This window comes from Crocodylus siamensis, chromosome 3 (assembly GCF_052110815.1).
Source record: "Crocodylus siamensis isolate JL-2025a chromosome 3, ASM5211081v1, whole genome shotgun sequence".
Classification (NCBI taxonomy): domain Eukaryota; kingdom Metazoa; phylum Chordata; order Crocodylia; family Crocodylidae; genus Crocodylus; species Crocodylus siamensis.
In genome coordinates, this window is record NC_143397.1 from 114,726,803 (window position 1) to 114,740,274 (window position 13,472).

The window sequence follows — 13,472 nt, forward strand, 5'->3', positions numbered from 1 at the left end:
GGAGTCATTGTGGACAGTTTGCACTAAAAACATCAGCTCAGTGCTCAGCAGCCATCAAAAAGGCAAACAAAATGTTAGGGATTATTAAGAATGGAATTGTAAACAAAATGAAAGTATCATTATGCCCCTTTATAAATCCATGGTGCATCCACACCTTGAATACTGTGCCCAGTTCTGGTCCCCACACTTCAAAAAGGATATAGAAGAACTAGAGAAGGTACAGAGAAGGGCAACAAGGATGATTAGTGGTATGGAGGGGCTTCCATATGAGGAGAGACTAAAGAGGCTAGGCCTATTCAGTTTAGAAAAGAGACAAAATGCTTGAGAGAGGGACATGATAAAGGTTTACAAAATACTAAATGGTGAAGAGAAAGTAAATAGGATTTATTATTTACTGCCTCTCTCAATACAAGAACTAGGGGTCACAAAATGAAACTAGTAGGTAGTAAGTTTAAAACTAACAAAAGGAAGTTCTTTTTCACACAGCATGTAATTAAAGTGTGGAACTCATTGCCACCAGATGTTGTGGAAGCTGACAGTTTAGCCAGATTCAAAAAGGGATTGGACAAATTCTTGGAGGAAAGGGCATCAGTAGCTATTGAGCATGGGAGTTAGGGATACAGCCTCTGAATCAGAACTTCCTAGACCTTAAATGCTGGAGGCTGCAAGTGAGAGAGGAACAGTGGAAAAACCCTGGTCATACCCAGTTCACTCTCCTTTCAGCCACTCTCTGCTGCACTGTGTGACAGGATACTGGCAAGATGGACCTATGGTCTGACCCAGTAAATGGCAGTTCTTATGTTCTTCTAACAAAACCAGTATGGATTAACAGTTCTTGATGCGGCACTGGTGGAATTCCTTGGCTGCACAATGACAGGCTGAGCACAAGTCAATTAGGCTTTGTCTACACTGGTAGAAGCTAAGGTATAGATATAAATGTACAATTAAATGGATACAGACTCCCCTGTGGACTTCCTTAATTTACCAACAGATTATTTTGCTTTATCTTAAATTTATTGGAAACAGGCATAAATTAAGTTGGAATAAGAGTGAATATATAGAGCTTTGCACCCATTTAACTAAACCAGATTATTGGTACACCTTCAGAGTTTAGACACACAGTTTGCCTCAGGATAATAAGTGGAGGTGAGGCTTTACCTTGCATCAGCTCCTACTCAATTGCATGCTCTTATCCCACAATAAATGGAAGCCAATCTGCATCAAGGAAAAAGGAATAAATTACTGCAGTTTAGCTTTTATTAGCCTGTCCCTCAAGGAAACCTAGCCCTCAAGGAAAAAGGAATAAATTATTGCAGTTTAATTTTTATTTACCAGGCGGCTCATGACACCTATTTTTCCTTTGGTCATAAACATCTTCTCTTCCCACTTCTCCATGCCCCTCTCCTGTTATATTATAGCTGAGTAGTTTAGCAAACCTCTTCCTGCTGCTTTTCCTTTAGTTTCTCAGGCACATTTACATTTCTGAACCAGCAGCCCCTCATGAAGCTTAGTTACATCATGGCTGAATTAAAATGCATGAGAAGAAAGTTTTTGTATGTTAAGGATGGCAAGAAGGGTTAATTCTCAGACTTACCTTGTTTGCCCTAAGCTTCAGCATAGATTGGTTCTGACCTGTGTGGGGTATTCTCTAACCCAGTGGGGGCCTGGAGCCATGGCCAGCATAGAGGGCAGGGGGGGAGAATTGTCTGCCTCGGGGAGACTAGGACCTTTGTATTCATGTGACCTGTACAATGGTATTTGCACTGGGACAGAGGGAAATTCAAGGTTCCTCACATTCACTTGCACAGTCTGATGCTACTGCTTCTCATCATTGCCTCTGGGTGCCTTCCTCTTGGACATCTTTAATAGCAAAATCTCTGGCAGACACCATCTGGCTCTTCTCACATATAGCTAGGTGCTGTCTGGCTGTCCCCAAAGTCAGTGTCACAGAGATAGACACTATTGCTATATGCCCCAGCCACTAACTTCTGCATTTAGTGGCCTGAATCACCTTCAGTGGAGCTGCAACTTTGATTGCCATGGCAGGTCATGTTAGGAGAGGCTCTTTTCAATTTACAGGTCTTCACAGTGCAGCTTACTGGCAGTGCTGGGAGGCATAGGTATGTGTCAGCACGAACAAACAGTTCAGTATTGTGTTGGGGTTGGAATAGAGAATTTGAGCCAAGCCTGTCCATGGTGTAGGTCTGCCAACTGCTATAGAGCTGGGTCAAGGATGAATCTAGCCCTTGGCCTTTCTCCATGGTATATTTACCATTCCATTTTTGAGGTTAGGGCTGCTTAAACTCTAGTCATTGTTTCCTTTGACACATTCGGGATCGGGTTTCTCAGCTGGGGAGTTTATTTCCTTCTATTCCACCAAATAGATAGAAAAAATGCACAAAACAAATTCTTGACCTTCTAAGGATTCAAAAGAGCCTGTGAAACCTGAGTGAACCCCTTTGTCACTTGGCTGTCAGTATAATGGTTTTCATTTTGCTGCCTGGTTAGGAGTGGACTGTGTAGCTGCACTGTTAGCAAACACTGTAGGCAGTGTGTGGCTGCTGATAGCTGGCTGGGGAACGTACCAGGCATGGGGCTTAGTGGCCTTGGAAATGGAGTTGATCATGTTTCACTGTGAGAAAAGTGACTGAGCTGACAGGGGTGCTGGCTTCTTCCAGGCAGATTGGGAATCACAGGCATTTCTTTGCTCCTTGTGCTGTGTTGGGCACCCTCTGCCATTTGGGTGTGGCAATGGGGGGACAGACTGCACTGCCATTTGCTTTGAGGTCACATTGTCTCGTATAGCCAGTGTTCTGGCCATTTCACTCCTGGCCCCCTTACAGAAATTTCATTTCCCCATGACATTCCCTGTCAGACTCGCTGTCCCCTGCTGCCAGGCACCCAAAGACAGAAAACTACTCCAATAGGAATATGTCCTTTCAAATGAAGGACTCTTCCTGAATTACCAGATGCTTCGACTGTTTTCCCAATGGTCTGTCACACAGGAGTTGAAGGTACCATGCAAACACCGGCTTAATCATAAGTTTGACATTTCTTTTGGAGGAGGGCAAGGGCTACTCACCTGATTCTCCTCACTTCAAAACATGGGACGGCAGGGCTGAATCCTCTTACTAGTCTCTTGGAAGGCTTGTTGCCATTTGCAATGAGATTTGTAATAAACAATAAATCAAAGGGTTACAGAGCTTGAAATGCAACAGAAACTGGAGCTGGCTGGTCACTGCAGCCTTCGGTTCAGTCCTCCAGCACCCAGAGGCTTGGCTCAACCCTGTGTTTCCTGCAGCTATCTCTGTGCTGCGCTGCCCCCTGCCCTGCCTCGCATTACTCGTATAACTGGGCTGGGCAGGCCAAAAGGAAAAAGCTCCTTCTTTGTTCTGTAGACTTTTAAGACAAGGCAGTTACTCCCTGCTCATCGCTCTAGCAGACTGAAATATTGCTGCACCTGGCATAGCCTGTTCAATTGAGGCTACTATGGGAGACTTTGGATTCCTTGGACTCCAGCCTCACATGGGACATGCTGAAATGCTCCTGGCATGTTTTCAGCTCATGCCCAACTGCAGTGTGCTGCAAAATAGGAGCCATGGACAGCTGACAGGGTTCTGCAGTGAGAGCAGTGAAGCTCTGTGCTGTCAGGAGCTGTCCCTTAAGCATTACTGCCATGCTTGAGCCCTGAAAGAATCCCCTACCCCTTACAGCCCTTATCCTTCATTCTTCTTTGCTCCCTTCACAGGCATAAGATGGCCTTTCTGGACTTTCTTCTCCTCTCCCCACCATTTGGCTCCCACTCTGGCTTGGGAGCTAGATCAGAGAAAACCACATACTGAACACTGATCTTGCATCCAGGCACCCCCTCATCTGATTTTGTGAGTGGCCTCAGATGTGCCTGAAGCAGCTTTGGCACTTGCTTCTGAATTCATGAATCTGTTGTGTGGTTCTCACCACAGCAGGGGCTTAAGAGACCTTTTAATTCATCCCTGACCTTAGCAACTAGGGATTATTTGATTGTACATCAATAAGAATACAGAAATTACTTCCTGTATGGATTCCATGACATTTATTTGTAATATCCCAATCAAATATTCCCACAGGTCATTTTTAATTCAATCTGAAAGCAAGCCTGCATTTCTCATACAGTGTGCTCTTCTCCATTCTTTATTCAGTGGCTCTTGCAAGCAGACTTACTATGTTATTAAAATGTGTCTTGGGTCGTGGGAGTTTTGGGAAGCAGAAGATGACATTAATAGAAGGGAAGGGGGTCAGGCCATTGTATATTAGTGAAGTAAGGGATAAAGCCCCATTGAATGTTATGAAATAAAGTATTGAAATATTAATTAGCAAGAGGCAAACTTTTTTTTTTTTTTGCATTTTCACTGAGGAAAGCTCTTTTCAAATAATCTAAGGTCACCTCAAAAAGTCAACACTTTCCATTATATTTTTACTAACATATGTAATAAGGTTATTTTGTTTTCATTTACTAAATGTTGCCTTTTAATTTATTAAATGACAGGTCTAAAAACTGTGAGTTTAGTTCATACACATTTTTGTAAACTATTTAAATGAAGACCATTGCAAAAGAAATAAGTGAAATACATAGAAGATTAAAAAAACCCAAACAAGCAAACAGAAAAAGGGTGTAATTTAAACTCCTCAAAATTGAAAGAACCATAACAAATTTTGCTAAATCATTTTCCAAGTTCTTGAACTCCAAATTTTCATGGGACCCACAATAACAAAATCTGTCTCTCACCTTGCCCACATCATCATCATCATCATCATCATCATCATCATCATCATCATCATCATTATCTGGTACTAGTCCAGTCCTAGGGCACAAGAGGCTCCCAGCCAGGAGCCCCGGGGCTGGGCTTAGGCTGGTCCCCTAGTGGCAGGGCAGACCCGGCACTAAACTTAGTGCTGGATCGCGTCTACACATGAGTTACTGCACACTGACTAATCATGATTAAATTTGATACCTGCATTTGCAAATGCAGGTATCAAATTTAATCACAATTAGCCATTTTTGCTGCCCAGTAAGGGTGTGCATGTGTAAATGCACACTCTTACTATGCAGTAAACTAGGCTAAGGCGCATTAATGCATCTTGTATAGGTGTGCCCACTGAAACACCAAAAAACAGTATAAAGAAACAACAAACTTCAGCTGAAAGTATGTAGTAAAAGAAGCCATGGGCTGTTTCGCTCATAAGAATTTTACCATTATTGTTAAAGAATTTAGAGTTGGCCTACAGAAAATCTACAACCCCTGTCTGTTCCAAGAGTGTAACAAAGCTGCAACTACTACTTATCTGCCTATCAAGGTAAGGAAACTGTACACCCACAAGCAGGGCATTTACGCATGAGTAACATAACTGCAGCTGTGTGCATACTTGTGAAATGCAGTACTGCAACTCCAAGAGTGTTTTTCTGTATACAAAAATACCATACAGAAATGCCAAGCAGCTGCCCACCTGGGTATTTACATGTGTTGCCATCCATATAATTATAACAATGTGTCTATATCCCTACTATGCATTTATAAATATTATTTAAAAAATATGAATGAATGCTGAAAAAAGTCAATGGCAATGTTGCACTTATTATTTTATTGTATAACCAAAGCACCTAGATGGCCCAGCTGTTTTCAGGACACTAATGTGAGGGGTCTTTTATAGAAAATTAGTAAGAGACTTCCCCTGATTTTATTCTACGTAGGAGTAACTTTTCTGGCAGCTGTTGTTCCAACAATAAGGCCCAGGGTGAAATAGCTAGGGTCCAGCTAAAATTAGCAAATATTACCAGCTTGTGCTCTCACCCAGAATTGCTGGGATTATGGAATCTTCTCCCTGAGCACTCTTAATATGCAGTACTTCCCCTTGACAAGTACTGACTTGTTATGTGGAGCACAGGAAAGGTTATTCGAGGAAAGGGAAAACAGTCTCAGTCAGGTAAACGCTTGAACAAGGTACCTCTCGAGTGATAATAACTCTCCTGCTTGCACCAGGCATCTATTCACTCTGTGTCCTGCCACTAGTGTAAATATCCAATGGGCAGATGTACACATTGCTGTTCCCTTCCCCATCTGCTGAGCCCCATTCATGATTTTGGCAATGCTATTCCCAAGCAGCAAGCTTGCTCAGGCAGGCCTGTCTCTAGTCCCACAGGAGCTGCTACTGGGTCCTGCCCTGTGACTGCACTCAGTCATAATGATTTCAGCTATGGTGGCTTATTAGGAAGCATCTCCCTAGACTTCAGTCAGCTCTGGGCCCAGGTGTCCTTTCTACACTGAACCCTGTCAAGTAGGCACATCTCTGTTTCAGCCCAAGGGTACCTCTTATGGCAAAACCTTCAATCCAAACTTTCTTTTAAGCCCTCTCAACAGGGCCAAAGCCTTGCAGTAGAATTACCGGGGAATGTAAGAACTGCGTCAGAATCCTTTCTCTAAGCAGGCAATCCTCACCCTCAGGCTGGTGCTTTCATTACTCAAACTATTATTATAAGGTTCCTTCTAGATGTAGTGACTCCCAGGGTATCACTGGAGGAATTCTGGGCAGAAGGCTTATACAAACAAAGGTCTCACTGTAGCTGTACTTTCCTGTGTCTGCATCTACATGAGATGCTGACCATGCGATAGCTTGTTACTACTGAGCAGCAGCATTGCATGGCAAAAAACATGACGTGATGCTACTGCTCGGTAGTAATTTTGCTACTGTGCAGTCAGTGTCACCTAAAAGCTGTTCAGTTACGCTACTGCATAGTAACTCCAGTTACTGCACAGTCATTTAGTACTTGTTTATACAAGTAGTAAATGATTATGCGGTAATGACTGTGCAGTCAGTGTCCTGTGTAGATGTGGCCTGTATTTACCAAAAGATGGGATTAGATCAGAAAAGGAATAATATAGAGATGAAGTGATTTGCCCAAGGTCACACTAGTAGGTCAGCAGCAGAAAAAAGAAACAGAACTGAAGTCTCTAGATTCGCATGCCACTAAACCATCCAACACATCAATCAGCATAACTCTGGAGAATGTTTTCCTCAGCCAAGGACACTGCACTCAGATATTCAGGCTATTTTCTTCCAATTGCTTCCTCTGCTCAAGTGAGCCCTGAGCTATGGCAACATGAACAAATATCTCTATCAAAGCAGTAAGAAGACTTCAGCTAAACAAAATGTATCAATATACACAGACATTTTACTGTCCTCTACCCTGCAGAACCTGAGGCATTTGTTCCCTCTCTGATAATGTTGCCAGAAGCAAACAGTGTGTGCAAGTCTTAGGTTTCAAAATTAACCTTCCTAAGTAAGCAGCTTACAGTATGCAGCAGTCCCTAGAGGTACTAGATTTCCATCATTTCATTTCTAAATGCCACCTCTGAGTTTCAGTTACCTGGATGTGTATATGCCTTTCTCAAGCAAAAGCAAACAAAATAAAAATGAACTTTCTGACCCAGGGCAAATACTATGCTGCTAGTGGCCAATAGCTGTGTGATCGTCACCATGATTTTTTCCTCGAAAAATCTGTTTCTAAGAGCATAACACTATTCTTCCTTACATAGCTATAAACGTTTTGGCTCTATTGGAGTTAAACCAGCATATTAGAAAGGGACATGCTGTTTCAGAGGATTTCCATTTCAGGCAGGGAGCTTCTTCCCCCACACCATTCACCTCTACCCTAGGATTTTTTTCTGCTGTAGAGGATTTGTGTCACCAAAAGATGGATAACATGTGCATCGAGAGGTATTTGCATGATCTATATGTAAGAGCTGTTCTGATTATGTATTTTTTTTTCAGACGCAGGTCATTGCTGTGAAACTTGACATCTGCCCCCTCTAGTTAGTATCTGCATGTGAGCCCCTGTTAGCACTGGAGGAGTTACATGGTAAATTAAGGGGAGATTACAGGTCGCTTCTTTAAGCCAGCCTGAGCTTTATTACTTACTTGCAAAAAGTTGGCAAAACCAAATCAGAATGGGAGTTGACACTCCGTTAACAAAAGAAGCTGTACCAGCAGCTCCTACGAAAAGGTCTAGAACTCTGAGGGCTTTCTTTTTCACTTTATGCAAGTAAATGTCTGATAGGGAATTGTGAGGCATGCAAGATCAACAAGAATGTATGTATCAAAAACAGTATCCAAATCATGAATTTATGAGAAGCACCTACACTGAAATCATACCAAATTAAAATGGGTAACTCTTTCAGACATGTGGAACAGAGAGACCAGGTCTGTGTGCAATAGGAATGAATTTTGTGGATAAAGACAGAGATTACACCTAAACTGGTATAACTGATGGGAAACTGGTTCAAATCTGTAACACAACAGGGCTAGGGACAGACATTCAAAATGCTTGAGTCTGAATTGATTCAACCTGTGCAGGTTAGTCTAATCTGGCTAGGCTGATCCAGTTTACAGCCATACAGACAATCCCTCTGGACTGAGGAAACTCAGGTACATGCCTGCAGTGGTTCAGCCTGCAAGCCAGGAGGTACTACAGTAGCCCTCCCTGCCCTTCCACAGAGCTAAACTGAGGGGGACATGGCCTCAGCAGGGCTCTAATTAGGGAAGGGTGTGAACCCCCACCTTGTCTGCAGTCCCAGGCTTTTCCCGACTTCCTGCTCAAGGGGCAGGAGTGTTGCCAGCCTGCAGCCCCAGGCTAGCACTCTGAGGCAAGGTGGGGTGTGCAGTGTGTGCAACTGTTGATGATACAGGGCTTTTCACTCTTCCCTGCCTGCTTCTGTATACTGTCTGCAGAAAATTGACAGGCAAGCAAGCCGGGGAGAAGGGGGAGGGGGGAGCTGATAACAGTGTTTATCACCCTTATCTCAGGGTTTGCTGCCCCATTAAGAAAACAGAGAGACCTTACCAGCTATCTGTTGATTCAGCACAGACCCAGCATGTGGTCTGCTGGCTATCAGAAATCTCTCAGCAAGGCAGAGGGAAGGGGGGAATTTGTGCTTAGCAGAGTGTGGTGAGGGGCAGGGAGGGGAGCAAACAGCTCTTCTCAAACAGCATTTCCAAGGGAGGACATTAAGCTACCTGATGATTAGTTCCAAAAAGCCTGTATGCCTTTGTCTCTCCCATAGCATAGACTGTAGCCAGCATGTGGTCTGCTAGCTAATGCTGAGGTGTCTGTGTAAAGCAGAGGGGTGAGGGGGGGTAATCTGTTTAGCATGGAGAAGCCAGGCAGACACAGAGGGGAGGGGCCAGCCCTGCTGCGGAGCAGAGAGTCACACCCAGCCCAAGAGCATGCCGGGATGCTGAGGACTCTGAATTATCTTAAACCAACAAGGGCTCTGGGACAGACATTGCTTGAAACTGGTTTGAACCAAAAAAGTTAACTGTGATACTACATTCAACCAGGTTTATCTCAAACTGGTTTCAGCCATTTTCAAACTGGTTTATGTGTACTGAACATCTGTTCTGTTACAGGTTTAAATCAGTTTCTGATCCCTTAGACTGGTTTATGTGTAATGTCTGTCCCTAGGCCAGAAGTTTGGTGCACATAAACCACTTTCAAGATATCCAAAACTGGTTTAAGACAAACCTGAATGGATGTAGTATCAGACTTACCTGATTTAGGCTAAATCAGTTTATTGAACTTCTGTCCCAGATCCCCTCCAGATTCCAATTAACTCACAGTCCCACAGCATCCCAAGATGCTTTGCACCTTTTCTGCAACCCCCCCACTCCTTGCAGGGTGGGTGGGCTAATCTTGGCCCAAGCTGTCTGCTTCAACTGAGCAGGGAGGTATGCTCTAGCACTCCCCCTCCCCACCAGCTTCTGGCTTGGGCCTTTGCAGACATATAGATCCATTTTTGGAATCAAAAGTGAATATCTGTTCTCATGCCTATTGGTTCAGTCTATGCAGCTAAGACTAACCTGCAAAGATTAAACTAATTCAGCCCTGGGCTTATTGACTGTCTGTACTTAGCTTGTGTGTGCTTACGATCAGCCGGTTGCCCTGGAGACCCCGTTTGCCATATTTGTCTTCACAAGCACTCATTCATTAAGGTCTGGGCTTCTGCCCTTGGAAAACAAGGTATATAGCAACTATTGAAATGATCTCCCATGCTGCATGTACTCTCATTGGCTCGGTCTGCTCTGGATTATAACAACACCAACATTCCAAATATGGCTACAAATGATGTCAAAAGCATCTGTGGCTTGGATGGAATTACAGGTCTGCAAATCATTGGATCATAGAAAATTAGGGTTGAAAGGGACCTCAGAAGGTCATTTAATTTAACCCGCTGCTTATAGCAGGAACATCACCAACTAGCTCATTCCAGCCAGGGCTTTGTTGAGCTGAGCCTTAAAAATCTCCAAGGATGGAGATTCTACCACCTCTCTAGGTAACCTGTTCCAATACTTCACCACCCTGCTAGTGAGAAAGTTTTTCTTAATATTTAACCTAAACTTCCCTTGCTGCAACTTGAGACCATTGCTCCTCATTCTGTCATCTGCCACCACTGAGAACAGTTTAGCTCTATCCTTTTTGTAACCACCCTTCAGCCTAAAGGCTGCTATCAAATCCCCCCTCAATCTCCTCTTCTGCAGACTAAATAAGCCCAGTTCCCTCAGCCTGTCCTCATAAGTTGTGCCTCAGCCCCCTAACCATTTTTGTAGCCCTCCACTGTACTCTCTTCAATTTGTCCACATCCTTTCTGCGGTGGGGGGGCCCAAAACTCGACACAGTACTCCAGATGTGGCCTCACCAGTGCAGAAGACAGGGAAATAATTACTTCCCTCGATCTGTTGGCAATGCTTCTACTAATGCAGTTCAGTATGCCCTTAGCCTTCTTGGAAACAAAGGCACACTGCTGACTTATTGTCCACTATAACCTCCAGGTCCTTTTCTACAAAGCTGCTGCTTAGCCAGTTGATCCTGAGCTGTAGTGGTGCATGGGATTCTTCCATCCTAAGTGCACTTAGGATTTTGCACTTGTCCTTATTGAACCACATGAGATTTCTTTTGGCCCAATCTTCCAGTTTGTCTAGGTCACTCTGAATCTTAGCCTTATCATTCAGCATATTTATTTCCCTCCCAGCTTGGTATCATCCACGGATTTGCTGAGCGTGCACTCCATCCCATCTTCCAGATTGTTAATGAACATATTGAACAAAACTGGCCCCAGGACTGACCCTTGGGACCCTCCACTTGATACCAGCTGCCAACTAGACATTGAGCCATTGATCACTACCCACTGAGTGCAATGATCCAGCCAGCATTTTATCTACCTTACAGTCCATTCATCCAACCCATACTGCCTCAGCTTGCTTGCAAGAATGCAGGGGGAGACTATATCAAAAGCTTTGCTAAATTCAAGGTATGTCACAACCCCCTGCTTTCCCTACATCCACAGAGCCAGTCGTCTCATCACAGAAGGCAATCGGATTGGCCAGTCATGGCTTGCCCTTGGCGAATCCATGCTGACTGTTCCTGATCACTTTCTTCTCCTCCAGGTGCTTAGAAATGTGGTAGTGTAGACAAGGTGTACAATAACATAATAGTACAGCTGGGGATTCAACTCTCGTAGTCAATATAAAGACTCCCATTGATAACAGGGGCTTTGGAACTGTACACAATGCTCACAATGGAGCATAGATTGTTTTTGTGACAAGTGAAAGAACTCTGTGAAATCACAGTTAATATTATTGTGAAAAATAGCTGTAGATAGAATACTCACAAGGAAGTTTAATCTACTAATGTCTGCGTGTCTGCATGTGCACATGTATACATTCATGTTAGTATTACAGCACCCACTTTATGCCCAGTTCACTGATCCCATGCCAGGTAGGAAGATTAAGCTCTTTTCTCAAGGGTGTTATGACTAATGGTATCACGGGGCAGGGTCCTAAGAGCGGCCGTGATCTCTCCTAGTGCCCCCTACCGTGCCAAGTGGGTGTCCATGCACCCTTGTTCTCGCCCACCACATCTTTGATGATAAGATTATTAAGGGAGGCTGCCTTTTTATCCTCCTTGACACGGTACCCCGACATACTCCAATCTGTGCCCCGTCTACAGTGACTCTGTGCACTCCTGCCTCAAGGACTACCCCTAATACCACACCCCAAGCCTCTCAGATGTACCAGACATTGTCAAGTCAATTACTGTTGCCCGCACCCTCGCAGACACCCTCTGGGCTTGTCTTCTCATCTATGCGCCCTCCCTGGGGCCTCTCTCATCTATGCACTTGGGGCTCAGGTGGCCATAGCCATGCCTGGCCCCCTTAATCCCCTCCTTGGGTCTGCACCTCCTATGGGGCTCAGGTGACCTCAACCTTACCTAGCCCCCACTGCACTGTGCCCCTTCCCAGGGCTGGGGTCAGTACCCCCTTAATGCTGTGCCCTCTCTGGCACCAGGGTCTCCACACCACTGTGGAGCCCCAAGAGGCCTCCTCCAACCCCTTATAGCCTCACCCGGTCCTTTGGTGTAACAACCAAAAGCAATAACATAAGCCAATCAGCTGCAACTCAAAGATAAGCCTTCTGGTTAAAATGCAAACTCTAAACCATCAGACAATTTATCAACCCAAATCCCTACCAGGGCTTCTTCCACCTCGTCTCCTCATATGGAAGCTGTTCTGGCCATTAGGCTTCTCTACCCTGCTTTCCTCAACAGAGCTCTAACTTCCTCAGCTACCAGAGAGAAACCAACTCTGGCCTCCGCCTGGCTTGTTTATATAGGCCAGGCCCTGCCCCCTCCTGGTCAGCTGACCAAACTGTGGTTGCCCCGGCGACCAGCACCTGTAACTCTTTCTAGGAGCAGGGCACTTCAATGCCCTGCGACACACGTCCCCCCTTCAACTTCGAGTCTCACTAGGAGCGGGGCACGGAAGTGCCCTGCGACAAATGGTTTCAGCTGCAGATGTTCTCAAGTCAAGAGAATGGCCACCATGTGAGCCCTGGGCTGCAGAAAACTCCAGGCTGATCATACTTCTGGAATCACCTTTGAAATTGCTCCTCCTTCACAACTGCTGTCTCCAGTTGGCTACCTCTGGTTGTGTGTTTTTCAATTTTGCCTTCTTAATGAAAGGATACAATTGACAAGGTTATTGGAATTTCTGTGTATTTATTCATGCTATTAAAATTTTGAAGGTATTTGAAATACAGACTTTCAGAAAGACCAGCATGAACACAGGTGAAAAAGGTTCTCTAGACACTTTTTTTTCCTATCAAAAGACTGGATTTTCAGTGTAAAGGATTTTTTCAGGAAAAATATCTGCTTCGCTGAAAAAGGGATTTTTCCATTGAAAAACAGAAACCCCAACCTCCTAGATTTTTGGCTGAAATCTGAAGTGGTCTCTATTTATTCAGCAAGCATTGACCAAAGGTTGATTTAAGTAGCTTTTAGCTTCACAAAATTGTATACATTTCAGTTGCTAAAAATTCCTCATAATTTTGTTTTTTGGCAGAGTCAAAATTTCCCCCAATAGATTCTGCAAAACAAAAATGCTTTG